Source organism: Chiloscyllium punctatum, chromosome 36, assembly GCF_047496795.1.
Source record: "Chiloscyllium punctatum isolate Juve2018m chromosome 36, sChiPun1.3, whole genome shotgun sequence".
Taxonomy (NCBI): Eukaryota; Metazoa; Chordata; class Chondrichthyes; order Orectolobiformes; family Hemiscylliidae; genus Chiloscyllium; species Chiloscyllium punctatum.
This window is the reverse complement of record NC_092774.1, coordinates 6,725,362-6,739,857: the sequence shown is the minus strand read 5'-3', so window position 1 is coordinate 6,739,857 and position 14,496 is coordinate 6,725,362.

Here is a 14,496-nt window from a genome sequence, read left to right as displayed (position 1 = left end):
CCCAGGACCTGCATGTCCTCAGCAGAGGGGGAGGGGGAGTTGAAATGTTCGGCCACGGGGTGGTGCGGTTGATTGGTGCGGATGTCCTGGAGATGTTTCCTAAAGCTTCTATTTCCAAATAAACCTGTTGGACTAAAACCTGGTGTTATAAGATTTTTAACTTCTCCACACAAAGTGCAGGTGAATGGTCTATCTCTTGTGTGATGTCGCTGATGTCTCAGCACGGTGGTTGAACTGCTAAATCTCTTCCCACATTTGGAGCACATGAGTGGCCTCTCCCCAGTGTGAATTGACCGATGTATAGCAAGGCCAAGTGACTTTGTGAACCTCTGAACTGGGTGAACCCCTGAGCTGGATTCACCCTGAGGTGAATTGTTTCTCCTGAGTGTAACTGTATTGATGGATTTCCAGTTCAGATATGCAATTGATTTCTTCATCGCAGTCCTCACATTTGCATGGTTTAGTCTCCTGTGTGGCTGTGTTGATAGATTTCTGACAGTGATGGATAATTAAATCCTTTACCACAATCCCCACACAATAGGCATAATTTCTGCAAGTTACAGGTGACCTTGTATCTCTCCAGGTTGAACAATCAATTAAAGTTTCTACCACATATAGATCACACGGTGGCTCAGTGGTTAGCTCTGATGCCTCACAGCGCCAGGGACCCAGATTCAATTCCAGTCTCAGGCAGCTGTCTGTGTGGAGTTTGCACGTTCTCCCCATGTCTGTGTGGGTATTCCGGTTTCCTCCCACAGTCCAAAAATGTGCAGTTTAGGTGGCTTTACCATTCCCACCCTTCTCTGCCTTCCACAAAATCTGTTCACTTCTACAATGCCTGGTTTGCAACACTCTTCCCACTGCTGGAAAATGCCATTAAATAGATGTTTTATGACATTGGTGCGCATGATGGGCTGAAGGGCCACTGCCATGCTGTCAAAACTCCAAGGCTGACTCTACTGCTAAACACTGATGGTGGAGACAGTGTGAGAGAGAAAATATGGGCAGACATGGGATAGATTTTAATCCCTGCTGTTTTTGCTGGCACTATCTCATTCCTGACCAATGGACCACACCAGCCGTTTCAAATCAGCTCACCAGGTCAAACAGCCTCTATCTTTGTTGTGAGGTTCTTCCCTTTGCTCCCGCTCTCTCTGCTAACACATTCACTGGATTTGTCCATGAGATGAGGTGGTTGACATGGAGCTGAAGGAGGATGAGCCTCTTTTCTCTCCAGTTTTGAATAATGAGGGATAATCTCATTGAACAGTCTGAAATTCAGAAATTGTTTGACAGTGTTGTTGCGACATGGGTGTGTCAAGAAATGGCCTCAATACTCTTCATCACATGTCAGCCAGTTAGCATTAAATGTTTTATTTATTCATTCACGGGATCAGGACATTGCTGGTTAAGGCAACATTTATTGCCCACCCCTAATATCGCAGGGAGCAGTTAAAAGTCAACCATATTGTTGTGTGTCTGGAGTCACGTGTTGACCAAACCAGGTAAGGAAGGCTGTTCCCTTTCCAAAAAGGACATGAGTAAACTAGATGTGCTTTTCCCTGACAATGGACAATGGTTTTATGGTTAACAGTTAACTCCTAATTCCGGACTTTGTTTTCATATTGAATTCAAACTGCATCATGTGCCATGGCAAATTTGAACCTCCAGAATACTACTTGGTTCTCTGGATAAGCAGTCCAGTGACAATACCACTCAGCCGTTGCCTCCCCAAATGCCTAAATGAGGGCATAATTGTCACTCAAATGGTTATGAGTCTTTGGAATTCTCTAACCTGTGGATCCCCAATGGCTGAGTGTACTGATTGCTGAGATGGATGCGTATTAGTCCTCAGTGTGTGCTTTCAGGATTTTCTGTTTCCTTGTGTTTGTCACTTTGGCGCAGGGCTCTGAATGGACACTCAGTCTCTGACTACTTCAACTTTTATTCGCATTAGTTGTGCAGCCTCATATTGAAATGTTGTGAGGAAATGTTGCAGATTTCAAACACACAAGGTATGTTTGTCCCTTTCCAGTTATATTGTACAATCTCAACTTAGATCACCGCTTCGATACAATGTCAAGTCTCAAGATGCTTCTCAGGAGCATTAAATAAGAAAGTACAAATGTCAGCCATAAAATAGGTCAAATGACCAAACATTTAGACAAATAGATTTTTAAAAATAAAAATGCCTTGAAGGAGTCATGATTTGGAGATGCCAGTGTTGGACTGTGATGTAGAAAGTTAAAAATCACACAACACCAGGTTATAGTCCAACAGGTTTAATTGGAAGCACTAGCTTTCGGAGCACTGCTGCTTCATCAGGCGGTTGAAGGAGGCAAGTGAGGGACAGACGGAGAGAAGTGTATGGAGAGAGTAAGGTCTCAGGAACTGGAAGTGGGGCAATCTGATTGAAATGTAGATGGAATCAGAATTTGAGGAGTGTAATCCAGACATCTGTGACCATCAAGACGATTACTGTGGTAGGGAGGGGCGAGAGATGGAATGATTTGTGTTCATCAGTAAGGATTTTAAAATAACAGCAGTGCTTGATGAGGAGCCAATGCAAATCAGCCAGTGTTAGGAGCCATGGAGGAATGGGACTTGCTTCAATGTAAGCCTGGGCAGCAGCTTTGTATCTCAATTTTACAGAAGGTGAAATGTCCAATTTTACAGAAGGTGAAATGGCCATGCAAAATTGCCCGTAGTGTTAGGTAAAAAGGGGTACATGTAAGGGTATGGGTGGGTTGCGCTTCGGTGGGTTGGTGTGGACTTGTTGGGCCGAAGGGCCTGTTTCCACACTGTAAGAAATCTAATCTAAAAGAAAAGGTGACCCCTCAGGTTCTTTTAAAGTGGACGGCATGGTGGCACAGTGGTTAGCACTGCTGCCTCACAGCGCCAGAGACCCGGGTTCAATTCCAGCCTCAGGCGACTGACTGTGTGGAGTTTGCACGTTCTCCCCGTATCTGCGTGGGTTTCCTCCCACAGTCCAAAGATGTGCAGGTCAGGTGAATTGGCCATGCTAAATTGCCCGTAGTGTTAGTTAAGGGGTAAATGTAGGGGTATGGGTGGGTTGCTCTTCGGCAGGTCGGTGTGGACTTGTTGGGCTGAAGGGCAACACTGTAATGTAATCTAATCCAAATACATTCCAGAACTGACTTTGTGGTAAATCTGCACTGACCTGTTTTCAGGACTGATATCTAACCATGAAGTCACAGTGGGATCAGTGTGTGGAGAGAGTCCTGATGAGGGACAGAAGCACACTTTGGGAGAATGAGGCTTGGCAGAGAGAGCAATTGATCCAGCAGGGGAATGCGGAAACTCCCCAAAACAGCTTGTGGAAATGGCAAACCCCAGTAAAGAAAATACCAGTCCGCCCGTTAGCTGAGAGTGGAGTCCATCATTTCCCAATGGAAAGCTCCGGTTATTGAACATATCAATAAAATTGAAAGGGCAGTGTACTGCAGATGCTGGAGATTTGACAGGTGTTTTTTGTATGCATATACACCTGAGGCCATCATTGATGGATAAATTCTGGAGATTGCAGTGGCCACTGAAGACAACAGCTTCATCTTTCTCCTGTTTAAATGGAGGAAAATGTCCCCTGCTATTCCCATCTCGTTCTGCTCCCACTGAGACCAGAGTCTAGTGTTGGCCCAGTCAGGTGGAAGATTTTCTTTCCCGAGGGCATTTTTGAACAAGTTGAGTTTCGACACAATCCGACAGCTTTCACAATTACATTTTCTGAGGGCCTGTTGTACAAATGACCAGGTTATTGGCTGGATTTCACAACCTGCCTTTGTTTTTCTCACACCCCATTTTCTTTGCAAGTTCAATTTCACGTGGTATAAGAAAAAAGGTTTCAGTCAGCTGAACTCAAACCAAACATCACACCTGTATCTGATAGGGTTATTCAGTTTGCCAGGACCTGAATATCATCAGCTTTCGACCATGGCAGCAAAAGGTACCAAAAGGTACCTGAGAAAAAGCCTTGGGAATGTGGCGAGTGTGACCAGGGATTCAATTACCCGTCGGAACTGGAAACTCATCACTGTAGTCACAGCGGGGAGAGGCCATTCACTTGCCCAAAATGTGGGAAGGGGTTCACTCAGTCATCCAACCTGCTGACACACCAGCAAATTCACATTGAGGAGAGATCTTTTAAATACCCAGACAGCGGGAAGAGTTATAAAACTTCTGACAACTGATGTCTCATCAATGTGTTCACTATGAAGAGAGACCATTCAGGTTCTCTCACTGTGAGACTAGGTTCAAATGATCATCTCAACTCACTGTACACCAGCAGGTTCACACGACAAAAGACCTTTCAAATGCCCAGACTGTGGAAAATGCTATAAATGTTCTCCAGATCTGATGTCCGACTGTGTTCAGACTGAGGAGAGACTATTTGGGTGTTCTTACTGTGGGAGTGGGTTCACGCGATCATCTCAATTCACTGTACACCAGCGAATTCACATGGGGGAGTGAACTTTTCAATACCCAGAGGGTGGGAAATGCCATAAAAGTTCTGGGGAATTGACACGTCATCAACATGTTCTCGCTCACATGAGGCCGATCAGATACTCTCACTGTGGAACCAAGTTCAGGCAATCATCTTAACTCACTGTACACCAGTGAGTTCACACCAGGGAGAGGCTGTTCAGCTGCTTTGAGTGTGGCAAGGTATTAACTCAGTCATCTCACATCATCACGCACCAACGTGTTCACACTGGGGAGAGGCCATTCACTTGTTCCAAGAGTGAGAAGAGATCCACTCACATGTGCAATAAGGCGGCATGGTGGCTCAGTTGTTAGCACTGTGGCCTCACAACACCAGGGAGCTGGGTTCTATTCCAAACTCGGGTGACTGTCTGTGTGGAGTTAGCACATTCTCCCCGTGTCTGTGCGGGTTTCCTCCCACAATGCAAAAACATGCAGGTTAGGTGAATTCACCATGCTAAATTACTCATAGTGTTCAGGGATGTGTAGGTTGGTTCACAAGTCACTGTAGTGACAGGATTTTACTGGAAAGCACATTTGGGGATGAACTGTGTTCATTGACATCTGTTTCTGATAATGTTGGATAAACTCCAACCTAGCTAGAGTAATTAATAATCTGAATAAAAGTCAAATAATTCAGATATGTTAAACATGCAATAGTTTGAATCGTCTTACTATCTCTAACACAAGGTTGCTCCTTTTTGAAGGGATTTCCCTCTTCCAGTCTCCTCCTTTCCCATCTCCAACAATATAAAGATCTTTTCCCGAAGATAGGGTAGTTTAAGACCAGTTGGGCATGTTTTTAAGGTGAGAGGAGAAAGATTTGAAAAGGACATGTGAGGCAATATTTTTTACACAGAGAGTGGCTGCTGTGTGGAACGAATTGCCTAAGGTAGTGGTGGATGCACTCTCAGTGTGAAATGTGGTCGTCTTTGACTTGTCAAGAGTTTACACAATGTATAGCAAAAGATCAGACAGTAATATCATGGGATCCCTACAAACATCCTTAATAGGTTTCAGGAGAAATGTGTCAACAATGGAATGATACCTAACCTATCTGTATTTTAATTATCCATATATCTTTTAAATGTTGTAATGGTTATCTGCACCTTCATTCCCAGCGGCAGTTCATTCCAAATATGTTTTCTGTGTAAAAAGCAGAATGGTGAGGTATCATTCCATTAACGACATGTTTTTTTCTAGAACCCAATGAGACTCCCATGACAATACTGTCTGATCTCTTATCGTATATCATGCAAACTCATTACAAGACAAAGGCTGTCACATTTCACCCCGAAAGGCCCTGTCTACCTCAGTTTATGCTGGTATGGTAAAGTATCTCAAGTGTTTGACCATCAGCTGAAGCCAGCTGATTCAAACTGCAATGTGGAATATTAATGTGGAATATTATTTTCATATCCGTTTGATGCCAGCATGTAGGCCATAATCCTGATCGTATCAAAACAGCATTCTGCTTAATTGTTTGCAACAATGAAGTACTGACTGTATTCAACCATGCTTGCAAAGTCCATAACACTGTGTCCAGCATTAAATCCAATTCTGCAATTGGGCAACATGGTCAAAGTATTCCATAGTTACTAATTACAATTGCCAATTGCTAAGAATTATACTGACAACTCAGTTGGAGTTGTCAGTCCAGCTGACAGTGTGGTGCGTTTCCATGCACTGGAAGCCATGTGTGTTCACAGACAAGGTCCTGTTATTTGCAGACAGAAAGAACATTTGGAAAGGGAACCAGCAGGCAGTGCAGGGATCCCCTGTGGCCATTCCCCTCAACAATAAGTATACCGTTTTGGATACTGTTGGGGGAGAATGACTTACCAGGGGAAAGCAGTGGGGTACATGGCTCTGGCACAGAGTCTGTCCCTACTGCTCAGAATGGAAAGGGGAAGAGGAGCAGAGTAGTAGTCATTGGGAACTCCATAGTTAGGGGGACAGATAGGAGGTTCCGTGGGGACGAGAGAGACTCATGGTTGGTGTGTTGCCTCCCAGGTGCCAGGGTTCGTGATGTCTCTGATCGTGTTTTTGGAATCCTTAAGGGGGAGGGGGAGGGGGAGCAGCCTCAAGTCATGGTCCAAATGGGCACCAATGACATAGGTTGGAAGACAGATGGGGATTTAAGGCAGAAATTCAGGGAGCTAGGATGGAAGCTTTGAGCTAGGACGAACAGAGTTGTTGTCTCTGGTTTGTTGTCCGTGCCACGTGCTAGTGAGGCAAGGAATAGGGAGAGAGAGGAGTTGAACATGTGGCTACAGGGATGGTGCAAGAGGGAGGGTTTTGGATTCTTGGATAATTGGGGCTCTTTCTGGTGTAGGTGGGATCTCTACAAGCAGGATGGTCTTCATCTGAACCAGAGGGGTACCAATATCCTGGGGGGGATATTCGCTAAGGCTATTGGAGTGGGTTTAAACTAATCCAGCAGGGGGATGGGAACCAAAAGTGTAGTCCGAGTATAGAAAAGGTTGAGAGTAGGGAGGTCCAAAATCAAGTTTCAGGGACGCAAGATGGCACCGGCAAGCAAGAAGTTGGTTTGAAGTGTGTCAACTTCAACACCAGGAGCATCCGGAATAAGGTGGGTGGACTTGCAGCATGGTTTGGTACCTGAGACTTTGATGTTATAGACACTTTGGAGACATGGTTAGAGCAGGGAGAGGAATGGTTGTTGCAGGTTCCAGGATTTAGATGTTTCAGTAAGAACAGAGAAGGTGGTAAAAGAAGGGGGAGGGTGGCATTGTTGGTCAAGGACAGTATTACATTTGCAGAAAGGATGTGTGGGGACTTGTCAACTGAGGTAGTATGGGTTGAAGTTAGAAACAGGAAAGGAGAGGTCACCCTGTTGGGAGTTTTCTATAGGCCTCCAAATAGTTCCAGTGATGTAGAGGAAAGGATAGCAAAGATGATTCTAGATAGGAGTGAGAGAAACAGAGTAGTTGTCATGGGGGACTTCATCTTACCAAATATTGACTAGGAACACTATAGTACAAGTTCTATAGATGGGTCAGTTTTTGTCCGGTGTGTGCAGGAGGGCTTCCTGACATAGTATGTAGACAGGCCAACAAGGGGCGAAACCACATTAGATTTGGTACTGGGTAATGAACCCGGCCAGGTGTTGGAAGTAGGTGAGTGCTTTGGTGATAACAATCACAATTCTGTTTTGTTTACTTTAATGATAGAAAGGGATAAGTGTACACCATTGGGCAAAAGTTACATCTGGGGGAAAGGCAATTACGATGCGATTAGGTAAGATTTAGGAAGCATAGGATGGGGAAGGAAACTGCAGAGGACAGGCACATTAGAAATGTGGAGCTTATTCAAGGAAAAGCTACTGTGTGTCCTAGATATGTATGTACCTGTCAGGCAGGGAGGAAGCTGTAGAGCGCGGGAGCCGTGGTTTACGAAGGAAGTGGAATCTCTGGTCAAGAGGAAGAAGAAGGCTTATGTTACGATGAGATGTGAAGGCTCAGTTAGGGTGCTTAAGGGTTAGAAGGTAGCCAGGAAAGATCTAAAGAGAGAACTCAGAAGAGCCAGGAGGAAACATGAGAAATTGTTGGCGGATATGATCAGGGTAAACCCTAAGGCTTTCTATAGGTATTTAAGGAATAAAAGAATGACAAGAGTAAGATTAGGGCCAATCAATGATAGTAGTGGGAAGTTGTGTGTAGAGCCAGAGGAGATAAGGGAAGCACTAGATGAATATTTTTCGACAGTAATCACTCTAGAAAATGACAATGTTGTCGAGGAGATTACTGAGATACAGGCTACAGACTCGGTATGATTGAGGTTCACAAGGAAGAGGTATTAGAAATCCTGCAGAGTTTGAAAATAGATAAGTCTCCTGGGCCGGATGGTATTTATTCTAGGATACTCTGGGAAGCCAGGGGGGAGATTGCTGAGCCTTTGGCATTGATCTTTAAATTGTCATTGTCTACAGGAATAGTGCCAGAAGACTGGAGGATAGCAAATGTGGTTCCCCTGTTCAAGAAGGGGAGTAGAGACGATCCTGGTAATTATAGACCAGTGAGCCTTACTTCAGTTGTTGGTAAAGTGTGTTGGAAAAGGTTATAAGAGATAGGATTTATAATCATCTAGAAAAGAATAATTTGATTAGGGATAGTCAGCATGGTTTTCTGAAGGGTAGGTCGTTCCTCACAAACCTTATTGAGTTCTTTGAGAAGGTGACCAAACAGGTAGATGAGTGTAAACCGGTTGATGTGGTGTATATGGATTTCAGCAAGGCATTTGATAAGGTTCCCCACAGTAGGCCATTGTACAAAATGCGGAGGAATGGGATTGTGGGAGATAGAGCAGTTTGGATCAGTAATTGGCTTGCTGAAAGAAGACAGAGGGTTGTGGTTGATGGGAAATGTCCATCCTGGAGTCCAGTTACCAGTGGTGTACCGTAAGGGTCGGTGATAGGTCCACTGTTCGTCATTTTTATAAACGACCTGGATGAGGGCATCAAAGGGTGGGTTAGTAAATTTCAGATGACACTAAGGTTGGTGGAGTTGTAAATCATGACAAAGGATGTTGTAGGTTACAGAGAGACATAGATAAGCTGCAGAGCTGGGCTGAGAGGTGGAAAATGGAGTTTAATGCGGACAAGTGTGAGGTGATTCACTTTGGTCAGAGTAACTGGAATGCAAAGTACTAGGCTAATGGTCAGATTCTTGGTGGTGTAGATGAGCAGAGAGATCTCGGGTGTCCAGGTACATATATCCTTGAATGTTGCCACCCAGGTTGACAGGGTTGTTAAGAAGGCATACAGTGTTTTACCTTTTATTAATAGAGGGATCGAGTTCCGGAACCATGAGGTTATGCTACAACCTTACAAAACTCTGGTGCGGCCGCACTTGGAGTATTGTGCACAGTTCTGGTCACTGCATTATAAGAAGGATGTGGAAGCTCTTGGAAGGGTGCAGAGGAGATTTATTAGGATGTTGCCTGGCATGAGGGAAAGTCTTACGAGATAAGGCTGAGGGACTTGAAGCTTTTTCGTTAGAGAAGAAGATTGAGAGGTGACTTAATAGAGACATATAAGATAATCAGAGGGTTAGATAGGGTGGACAGGGAGAACCTTTTTCCAGGTATGGTGACAGCGAGCATGAGGGGGCATAGCTTTAAACTGAGGGGTGATAGATATAGGACAGATGTCAGAGGTAGTTTCTTTACTCAGAGAGTAGTAAGGGTATGGAATGCTTCGCCTGCAAAGGTAGTAGATTCACCAACTTTAAGTACATTTAAGTCGTCATTGGACAAGCATACATGGAATAGTGTAGGTTAGATGGGCATCAAATGGGTATGACAGGTCAGCACAACATCAAGGGCTGAAGGGCCTGTGCTGTGTTGTAATGTTCTATGATCTGTGTACACACACTGCATCTGTTTCAACTTAACACAATGGGTGTCAGCCATTTGGTGGTTAATTTATCAGGGTAATGCCAATAATCTAATTCAATTGGAAAATAAATGAATTATTATGGTTTTCTCCACCATTTCTTAAATTGTCCTATTTCTTAAATATTCCCATTTCTTAAAGAGGTCTAATACTTCACTATCACAAGATAATTACCTTAGATTTTAAAACTTCTCACTTTTTCCCATTCTGAACAGTACTGAAGGGATGGCTCTTGCCGTGTTCAATCCTACAGCCACTGATTCTTCTCTTGCTCTCTATCTATATCTTAAATATTTAATTTTGTGGAATGATGCAGCCACATGAATTCATTCACCCCAACAAATCCAATTTGGTGCTGAGGAAGTCACAACCAATTCATTCCACAGATCCACCGACAGAGTCAGAGGAATCTAAATCTGGTGCAGAAGTGTAAAGGATAAATTTCCAGTTTGTTACATCTCACATGCACTTACTCCTGCGCAAAGATGGATTACTCAGTGTAGTTTGTAAATATTAAAACTTTTCTGTATAGTTATGTACACAGAGTGCTGGGGTGGTGTTTCATTCAATAATTCTGTTTCATTATGTCTTCTGGGAGCTGTGTACTCACAGCCAAGTTGGCAACATCCTTACTTTCCAGGGTTTGCATTGCTGAAGTCTCTGTCATTCTCAGCAGTTATGTTTGTGTTTTCCACAATATGTCAGTGCCATTCAGTTCCTCATTTTATTGAAAAAAATACATGTTTTCTTCACTTAGTTGCATGGGTACATGTTTAAATTTTTCAGGGATAAAATAGCAAAATGATCTAAAAGATGCAAGAGGAAAATTTGTTCCCTTTTCAGTGAAGACTGCAAAGTCAATAAAACCTTGCTGGTTGACATTTTCATTTAACAATGAAACAGACTAACATCTAATTGCTGTGGTTCAGGTGTCAAGCCAACAGACATACGGTGAAGGATGTTGTAAATACAATTGCCTGAACTGAAGTCCCTCAGACATGAAACATTTCTGCTGCTGTCACAATTCAGAAGGACAAGGAAATGAAAGTTCAACCATAAATATCACATGAATAGATATAACAACTAGGAAAGCCTGAAGTTCTTTTATTTAGAAAAGTAGAAGGCTAAGAAATGACACATTAGCAATAGAAAGCTTTGTACCTGTTTTGTCTTACCAATGTAGCAGAACCTGCTGGTTCATTTCCAGTCTGGAAAGGACATATCTTTACACTAATCGCCAAACTGACAGCACATCTCCAGCCTTAACAATTCTTTTTTAATGACTAAAACAGTATAAAAATATATTCTGTTCCATATCTGGGAGTTCTGAACCATGGAAGAAAGTGGCTGGAAGTCATTTCTTGCAGTACTCCAGTTTAGAACATGGTACATTACGGCACAGTACAGGCCCTTCAGTCCTCGATGTTACGCTGACTTGTGGAACCAATCTGAAGCTGATCCAGCCTACACACTATTCCATTCTCGTCCATATGCCTATCCAATGACCATTTAAATGCCCTTAAAGTTGGCGAGTCTAATACTGTTGCAGGCAGTGCGTTTCATGTCCCTACTACTCTGAGTAAAAAAAACTACCTCTGACATCTGTCCTAAAATTGACCACCCCTCGATTTAAAGCTATGTCCCCTCGTACTAGCCATTGCCATCTGAGGAAAAAGGCTGTCACTGTCCAACCTATATAACTCTCTAATTATCTTACATGTCTCAATTAAGTCACCTCTCAACCTTCTTCGCTCTAACGAAAACAGCCTCAAGTCCCTCAGCCTTTCCATGCAAGACCTCCCCTCCATACCAGGTGACATCCTAGTAAATCTCCTCTAAACCCTTTCCAATGCTTCCATATCCTTCCAATAATGTGGTGACCAGAACTGCATGCAAAACATGAAATGTGGCCACTCCAGAGTTTTGTACAGCTGCAGCATGATCTCATGTTTACAAAATGCAATCCCTCGACCAACAAAAGCTAACACACTGTATGCCTTCTTAATAACCCTATCAATCTGAGTGCCAACATTCAAGGATCTATGTACGTGGATTCCAAGACCTCTCTGCCTGTCTACACTATCAAGAATCTTACTATTAGCCCAGTACTCTGCACTCCTATTACTCCTTCCAAAGTGAATCAACTCACACTTTTCCACATTAACCTCCATTTGCCACCTCTCAGCCCAGCTCTGCAGCTTATCTGTTTCTCTGTAACCTACAACATCTTTCATCACTATCCACAACTCCACTGACCTTAGTGTCATCTGCAAATTTCCTAACCCATCCTTGTATGCCCTCATCCAGGTTATTTGTAAAAATGATAAACAGCAGTGGACCCAACACAGATCCTTGCGGTACCCTATTAGTAACTGAATCAAGATGAATATTTCCCATCAACCACCATCCTCTGTCTTCGTTCACCTAGTCAATGTCTGATCCAAACTGCTAAATCACTCTGAGTCCCATGCCTCCATATTTTGTGCAATAGTTTACCATGGGGAACCTTATCAAATGCCTGACTGAAATTAATATACACCACATCAACTGTTTACCCTCATCCATCTGATTGGTCACCTTCTCAAAATACTCAATAAGGTTTGTGAGGCACAACGGTGCCCGTCACAAAACCGTGCTGACTATCCCTAACCAACTTATTCCTTTCTAGATGGTTATAAATCTTATCTCTTATAACCCTCTCCAATACTTTTCCCACAATCGAAGTAAGGCTCACAGGTCTATAATTTCCTGGGTTGTCTCTACTCCCCTTCTTGAACAAAGGAACATCATTTGCTATCCTCAAGTCTTCTGGCACTATTCCTGTAGACAATGATGACATAAAGATCAAAGCCAAAGGCTCTGCCATCTCCTGATGAAGGGCTTTGCCCAAACTGTCGATTTTCCTGCTCCTCGGATGCTGCCTGACCTGCTGTGCTTTTCCAGCACCACTCTAATTTTGACTTTCCCCAGTGTATCACCAGGGCAGATGACCGAGTGAATCCCTTACTACACACAGAGCAGGTGAATGGCTTATCTCCAGTATGAGTGCATTGGTGTCTCAGCAGGTTATTCCTGCCTTTAAAACTCTCCTCAATCAGAACATTGAAGTTTTCATCTCATTATGAACTCACTTATGTCTCAATAGGTTGGATCAATGAATGAACCACTTCCCCACATGCAGAACAGGTGTATGACCACTCCCCAGTGTGCTGATGTACAAGAGTTCAGACGACCTTTTTGAATTCAGTCCCTCAGTGAGAGCACCTGAAAGGAAATTCTGAGAATGGATATAGTGAGATAAAATATGTGGGCAAAAAATGGCAGATTGATGAAATGTGCGAAATGAGAGATTGATAACTTTGGTATGTAGGATACTGAAAGTTTATCTTTCCTTCAGTGGAGAGGGAATGCAGAACATGGCAGTCTTAAAAGAACTGAATGTCCTGATACATGAATCATAATAGTAAGGATATTATTACATACTGAAAACATGGCTTAAAGCATGGGAACAGAGCAGCTGAAAATCCCTGGATATACAACTGTCAGATGGGAGGGAGAGGGGGATTAAATTCAAGTACAGGTGTCACATTATTGGTGAATGAATCGTAACTATGATGAGGGATGATCTAATAAATCATAACATAAGACCATAAGATGTAGGAGTGGAAGTAAGGCCATTCGGCCCATCGAGTCCACTCCGCCATTTAATCATGGCTGATGGGCATTTCAACTCTGCTTACCCGCATTCTCCCAGTAGCCCTTAATTCCTTGTGACATCAAGAATTTATCAATCGCTGCCTTGAAGACATTTAGCGTCCTGGCCTCCACGGCAATGAATTCCACAGACCCACCACTCTCTGGCTGAAGAAATGTCTCTGCATTTCTGTTCTGAATTCACCCCCTCTAATTCTAAGGCTGTGCCCACGGGTCCTGGTCTCCTCGCCTAACAGAAACAAGTTCTTAGCGTCCACCCTTTCCAAGCCATGTATTATCTTGTAAGTTTCTATTAGATCTCCCATTAACCTTCTGAACTCCAATGAGTACAATCCCAGGATCCTCAGCCAGACCTGATGGATTGAGTTCCATGGAGCCCACCAGCTTGTCCTGAAATGGAAACTTTAAACAGAATTAACAGATGATTTTAAAATATCACTGCAATGTGATCTGCAGGACTCTGCACTGACCCTGTGACCAGATGTTCCCACCTGATAGTGGTCCCACATTTATTTTCTGCTGAGAAGTGACATGTGCGGTTTCGAACTGGCAACAGAGAAACAGGAAGTTGTGCCACCTGATAATGGAGCAAGTCCTCATTTTATTGTTATCAGCACGAACAGACGTCCTGTCTGTGAGGGTGACCTCATACTGTTTTAATTCAATGTCATCCTTGATCTACTTATCGTTTCTCCGTGTCTCTCTGCAAATACCATGCATTCACCGTACTCAGTGTATGTACTGAAGCTCAGTTGACACAATTATTGTCTCCCTTCTTTGAAAAAAATAACTAAAGAGCTTTTGAGATGCAATGACGGAATCTCTACCTCCAGTTCTGGAAGGTGCAGGTTAAAATTCCAATTGCC